Source organism: Colobus angolensis, unplaced genomic scaffold (genome assembly GCF_000951035.1).
Source record: "Colobus angolensis palliatus isolate OR3802 unplaced genomic scaffold, Cang.pa_1.0 Scaffold100, whole genome shotgun sequence".
NCBI classification, from domain to species: Eukaryota; Metazoa; Chordata; class Mammalia; order Primates; family Cercopithecidae; genus Colobus; species Colobus angolensis.
Window position 1 is genome coordinate 4,067,525 of NW_012110920.1, and position 7,555 is coordinate 4,075,079.

Genomic DNA, 7,555 nt, shown 5'->3' on the forward strand with positions numbered 1-7,555 from the left:
ATGCAACTAATATGTATTGCTTTTGTAATTAGAAAATACAATAAAATTATTTTTAATTAAAAATGCAATTAATTTTTAAGATAACACACAAAAAGATAACATTTGCTACATTATATGTATGCAAAATACTAATAACATTGTCCAAAATGTGTTTGAAACTAGCTTATTTAAAATGATTTTCAAATTATTAGATTGTATGTATATTTCCGACTAGTAATTTTAACCAGTTCAAGTTCCACCAGCATTTCAAAATGATATCAGTAAGATTGTAACTACCATGCATTATTGACATCCTAGAGTTTCATTTATTTATTTAACAAATATTTAGCTACTACCTGTTAGTTGCCAGGCAGTGACTAAAACAAAGTCCCTGACGTTTGTCTAGAGTTTATTATTGGAAAGGAAAGGTTAACAGCAGGTTTGTAACCTAACCCATCTCTTTCTACTGGGGATGCTTTTGTCCTCGTGAATGACCTTGACCAAATAATGTTGGATAATGGTTACATAAATGTATATGATAAAGTAACTTGGAACACTCTTTTGGGGTCAATAGCAAATAGAGATAAAATGAAATGCTCATAATAACAGCAGAGGATTTCCAAATTCTTTAAGTTCAAGGGTCCTTCTGATAGCATGAAAATGCCTTATGAATTCTCCAATTTGAAAACAGGTGAGAGACTGGTTATACGTACATTGAGCTTTAACAGTCTAGCGGGTGGACTGACAGTAATGAGGATGTGGTGTCAAGGTTTAATTTCCTTGGAAATATCCCCAGGCACTTCTGCAAGTGTTCTCTAATTCAGCCATCAAACCATCATTTGTAAAAGGCTGGGGTGTCTGGAATCATTCTCTGGGTTTTACAGAGACGTAAATGAGCACCATTACTGAGTGACGCACCTCAACACTGTCGAGATTTTTATAAAGCCAATCATATCTCAGAACAAGGTAAATGTTAAGACCCAACAGACACATGCCACACTATTTTAAAATTTTGCTGGTAACTTAGCAAAGATAACAGTATTAGAAAATGATTACTTAGAGGCCGGGTGCGGTGGCTCAAGCCTATAATCCCAGCACTTTGGGAGGCCGAGACGGGCGGATCACGAGGTCAGGAGATCAAGACCATCCTGGCCAACACGGTGAAACCCCGTCTCTACTAAAAAATACAAAAAACTAGCCGGGCGAGGTGGTGGTCGCCTGTAGTCACAAAACCCAGGAGGCGGAGCTTGCAGTGAGCTGAGATCCGGCCACTGCACTCCAGCCTTGGCGACAGAGCGAGACTCCGTCTCCAAAAAAAAAAAAAAAAAAGATTACATAGAGAGTACTTCAGTGTTGGGTGATGGTCATTATTTACCTTTCTCCTGTAGGTTTCATTATTACACCATTTCTTAGGCCTCTTCAGGGTCTTCACTTAGGACTCACTGTGAGGAGCATCAGCCTTTAGGTTCACTAGTTTGCCCCAGCTATTTTTTTTTTTTTATTTTTTATTTTTGTAGAGATAGGGTCTCACTATGTTGCCCAAGCTGGTTTTGAACTTGGCAGGAGGTGATAAGCCCATGGGTACTTCCTGTGGCAGTCTGACAGTGGCCCATCACCAAGGTTTATGGTCTCTAGAAGTATTTTTGTACCATCTGACCTTCATTCATTCTCTTGAACTCATCTGAGAATTTGACATGCTAAGGACTGTCTACCCAGAAAAAGGTTGACACATAGGTTTTGCATACAGTTTATGGAGGTTATGATCTGGAACCCATTCTTGGACCTCAGGGTAGGAAACTAGGAGCTAAGTAATACTGTCCATACTCTCTTGTCCATTTCTCTCTTTTAACATGTAAGAGAAAAAATAATCCAGTGACATGCATTTGATACTATTTAAGTGGAGGAGGGGAATATATGATGTACTGGAATATTTTTTACTGCACACTGGGATATTTCAGAACATGGTTTTTAATGAGATAGCATCACTGTAATCATGGAGAGTACTATTTTCTTCCTCTTAAAAACATCAAAGCATGGTCTTTCTTCTTTTATTCTCATCAAGCCAATGTCAGCTGCATTCCTTCAGCCCTTTACAGGCAGAACAACTACTCTTCTGAATTCCCAAAGGCATTTAAATGCTGTTTTGGTTGTATGTATGCAACACTCTACCTGTGAAAATCAGATTAGATTCTATAGGAAAGTTTCTCTGAAATTAAGCAAAAATAATTTCAGAAGCATAGGAACGCCGGGGAAGCAGCGTTGCAGCTCTAATGGGGTCTATTCTCAACAAGTTTAATGCCCTCCACCGAACAACCAGCCTACTTTCAGAGAATAACTTGTTTATCCATTTGGGTTTCCTTCATTACTGATATGTTTGCCTTATCATTGACATTTAGTTTTCATTTCCTGGGTTCTCTCCTCTTTCATCCATTGTATTTGTAGAATTTATGGATGGGAAGGGAAGCTGTGTCAGAGTATGCTTTAATAAAGTCTGTTAAACATTCTTTTCTGAATTTAAATTCCTGAGTCGTTTCACTCAAACTGTTTCAGATTACAGCTGGTTTCAGCAGTGGATTTCAGTAAATCTAAAATAACATCTCCATGGGCACATTGGTTCAGGCTGATAATCTCAGCTCTTTGGGAAGCTGAAGCAGGAGGATTGCCTGAGGCTAGGAGTTCAAAACCAGCTTGGGCAATATAGTGAGACTGCCTCTTTACAAAAATAAAAAATAGATCAGCCAGGAATGGTGGCGCACACCTGTAGTCCTACCTACTCGGGAGGCTGAGGCAGGAGAATTGATTGAGCCTGGGAGTTTGAGGCTTCAGTGAGCTATGACATGCTACTGCACTCCAGCCTGGATGACAGAGTGAGACTCTCTCTCTCTCTATCTGTCGCTCAAAAAGAACAATGTGTTGGATTCTACTTCATAGAGGAAGGTGGCTACTCCAGTTGCAGAAAACATGTTTACACTCTGGCCAGCAGGAAGGAAGAAGGCAACAGAACATACCAAATTTAATTTAAATACCTTAAAATTCTTTTAAGGATATTTCCCTTCTCGTGTAACCCATAAATATATAAACCTACTATAAAGTTAAATATTAAAAAAGAATGTTTTCTAGATTTCGCAAACACACTTATGCTTATATCTCATTGGCCAAAATAAAGTCAAGTGGCTATATATAGCTTTCATGGAGGCTGGAATGTTTTTATTCCAAGTGACTTTGTGCCAGCTATAATTACGGTTTAGTTCCCAAAGAAGGGTTCAATAGCTATTGAAGTAGCAATCTGCCTTAGTAGGTAATTGAAACATTGCAGCAGGTCTGAAGGGCTATAACAAGGTGAGCAGTAGCCTTTGAGGAATTAGGCTGCCATTACTTTGTAAGAGAGGAAAAAGTTATTTTTCCTTCTACCCTCCTAAGTTCTCTGCCTGGGACCTTGTAGATCAGACTGACAAAAAAGATTGACAAGAAAAGCGCAAACAATTTATTAATGTGTGCAGCACACCCCACCTGGGAGGAACCTCATGATGAGTAACTCAAAGGGGAGTTAGAGCTCAGATTTATGTAGCATCTTAACAAAAGGGCAATAACTTTGTAGAGAAGTGACAAGACAAAGGAAAAGAATGTTGAGTTTCTAGGACTGCAAATTTTGAGAAGGCAAATACCTGAAAGAAACTAATGGAGAAGGTTTGTGTAGGTCTGTCTTGACCACTGGCTTCTTTATGGACATAAAGCTCCCTAGGGAGAAGGGACTTACAGCAGTCCTCATTCCTCAGAAGTTTCTGCTTATAGTCATCTAAGAGATACTCCAGGAAGGCTTCTTTCTGCTTCCATTGCATCTCATTTGCCTGCAGTTCAAAATAATCTTTATGCCAAAGGGGCGTATTTTGAGGTGACTTATTCTGGTCCCCTAAAACTTAGAGTAACAATGCATCACCTCTGATCTTGCCACAGTGCAGGTCCATCTAAACTCATAATTAAAGCTTATTCTACAGTGTTTCATGAACAATTTGATTTTTAAAAATTCTTTTTAAAATTTATGTTCTCATGGAATCTGCCTTCAGGCTACTTTTTGCAAAGCTTATAGCTTGCAGTGAATGCCAAGAATGAGTTCTTAGAAAATTCCAGCTGAGCGGGGCAGGGGGGCAGCTCTTCCAAGAGAGTCCGCCGCAGCATCTGAACACCATTATTTATTGAAAGGGCTTGTTAAACCACAAACATCCACTAGATGGCTTTTTGAGGTCAGATCGTGAGACACCACGTGTGGCCTTGTAAAGCACTCAAACCGAATTCTCAGGGGGCTGTTTTCAATGTTCCTTACCGCACACTCCACTTCTTGTCCTGTTTTCAGGGTCAAGGAATTACATTCTCACGCACAAATAACACACACACAGTGCCTCAGTATTTTTCCATGCCCCAACCTCAAATGCCTTGTTCATAAGTTTTACTATGTGTCTGTGCACCCCCAACACTTTTCTGGCCCGGGTTGTTTTGTTGAAGCATTCAAGAAACATCAACCCAACGTGTAAAAAACAATTAGAAGAGCAATTTAAATCTTTTCTGAATTCTCTTGACAAAGACCAAAGGGAATCCATTCATGACACCCTGTAGAACTTCTTAAAATAGTCTTTCCTGAATTCTCCTAAAATCTTACACACACTGCAATGTGTGTGCCCCTTTATAACTTCCCATAACTCTTCCCCCAGATTGGGCATTGCTGACTTTTATATTTCTACTCCTCCTTCCTCGCCTCCTGATCTCTTCCTTTAACCACCATCTGCCCATTTCTTTGTGTTTTGTTGTTGTTGTTTGTTTGTTTTGAAACAGGTTCTAGCTTTGTTGCCTACACTGGAGTGCAGTGGTGCAATTACAGCTCACTGAAGCCTTGATCTCCTGGACTCAGGTGATCCTCCTGTCTCAGCCTCCCAAATAGCTAGGACTACAGGCACATGCCACCGTGCATGTCTAAAGTATATATAGATATGTATATTCTAATATATATATTCATATATATAAATATTTTCAAATATATGAATATATTCAAATATATATGAATTCAAATATATATGATATATAAGCTATATCATATATTTGAATATATTTGAGTATATTCACATATATTTGAATATATTCATATATATTTGAATATATTCATTTTTTTTTTTTTGTAGAGATGAGATCTTGCTGTGCTGGTCTCGAACTCCTGGGCTCAAGCCATCCACCTGCCTTGGCCTCCCAAAATATTGGGATTACAGGCATGAGCCACTATGCCCAGCTTGCCCGTTCCATTGTAAAGCAATGAAACGGGTCTGAGAACAACAGTTTCACCTGACCTATTACCCCAGTTCTTCAGGAAACAATCTGACATAGATCCAATTGTCTTTTAATGTTCAAAGGAATAAAAGAGCCTGCAAATGCTCATTTGTTAATTTACCTAATTTTGGATACTCATAGTAAAATATATAAGCCTCTAATCTTTATTTACTCTTGTGGTGTAAATATTCACCCATCAGGAGCTCCAGGAGGACCCTGTCCTGGAGCCGAGGGAAAGCCCTGAAGAACATGCAGGCTTGGAAAGGGAGCAAAGGGAGGCAGGAAGGTGGTGAAGGGGGAGGTGTTGGGGAGAGGAGGAGAGAGGCAGAAGGAAGAGGAGAAATTCCTCTGTCTCTGTCTTTATTTCTGTCTCTCTCTGATTCACTCTGTCAGTGTCTCCTCTATCTGTCTTTTGTCTCCATCTCTGTCTCTGATGCTCTTGCTTGTCCTGCAGAGAGAGAGGGCTGAGGAAGAAGAGCAGGGTTGGGGCGGGGGAACAATGGCAGTGCCAGGTGGAGACTTGTCCTTCAGAGTCCCCAGACACCCCTTCCTAAGCATCTCTATCTCTCTGCATCTATGTCTGATTCTGCCTCTCTCCCAAGACCCACCATATTACTCTCTCTCTCTCTTTTGATCACTCTCTGTTTCTCTCTTTAATCTGTAATTCTAAAATCCAAAAACATTTGAGGCAGAGTTTTCTTCTAACTCATTTGATAGAAAAAACTTGGCCCAAACTTCGTGATGCTTTTTATTGTCTCTATATAGCCCCCTTTATGTGAATATTTTTGTATTTTTATATTTTATGGAGAAATATTAGTAAGACCATAGTATAAGCAATATGGTTTCTAAAGTCCTAATAGTTCTGAATCTGAAGTAAGTCATTAAGATGAAGAATTACTTGCAAGTATTTGCTGTAGTACATGTCCTATTTTACATCCATATTTATGTAGGGCTAAACTAGATTTTTTTTCCTTTTTAAAATAATTTATTGTACAAACATTCTGTATATAAATCTACAAAAGATACTGAAGAACAGTCATTCTTCAAGAAGTAGAACATGGGGTATGTAAAGAAAAATTATTGAAAGCTTAGGTTTGGCAAAAAGAGATCACTGGAATAAATGCTCAGTGGATTCCTGCGCATTTTCTAGCAGGCCTTCTGGAGATGATCAATTCACAGGATATGTGACTCTGATTGACTTTATATTAATTAGGCTCTTTTAGAACTCTTGAAGCATAGAGGTTAATTTGCAGTAAATTGATAGGAATGCAAATGATTCTTATCTGAGAACAATGCAAATGATTCCTGATTATAGTAGAGCAAATATATTTTGTCCATTTTGTTTTAATTACTTTCCACCAGGTAGAAAAGCTAATTGCAAATATTACAGTTTGTTACTCTATAGGATATTAACCAGTTTTGTATCTATTGGAAAGGTCACTTCAGAATGCTTTTGACTGACAGACTATATGCATTCCTATTCCTCAAATTCTTTGAACCAGTTGTAGCATCTGAATGGTTCCTCATTAATGAGCTGAATTAAATCTTTGATACATTTCATCTTACATTTACTTAAGTGTCATATTTTTAACTTTTTGGAAATCATATCTTAGAGGGTGCTTACACTATAGGAATTTGCCTATTAGTTGAGAAAAAATAAGACATAAAAAGTCATAAGGCAGCATGCGATAAATGGCAAGTGATCATATGGATTTTGAGGGCTGTGGTAGAGTTTCTGGATGACTGTGTTTTCTTCATTTATTTCTGCATTACTTTCATTCATTTAACAGACAACTGCTTTGCAATACGAAGCACCGTGGAAGGGAATGCAAATACAAATCAGACACAAACCCTGTCCTGGAATTAGCAGTTTCCTGTGGGAATAAAGGGGAGGAAAAAAAACACCTTTCCTCTACCATATTATATTCAGTGACTGGGACCTGCAAATTAGACTAAGACAGATTAACGGGAGAGAAAATTCTGTTTATACATGTAACATGAGTATATGTGGGAAAACTCAGTGATGAGTAATTCAAAAAGTTGTTTAGAATTGGGGCTTATACATCATCTTAATAGATGAAGGTGGGGAGAAGAAAGGCACTTATAAGAAAACAGATTACTGGCCAGGTGCGTTGGCTCATGCCTATAATCCCAGCACTTTGGGAGTCCAAGGCGGGTGGATCATTTGAGGTCAGGAATTTGAGACCAGTTTGGCCAACATGGTGAAACTCCGTCTCTACTAAAAATGCAAAAATTAGCCAGA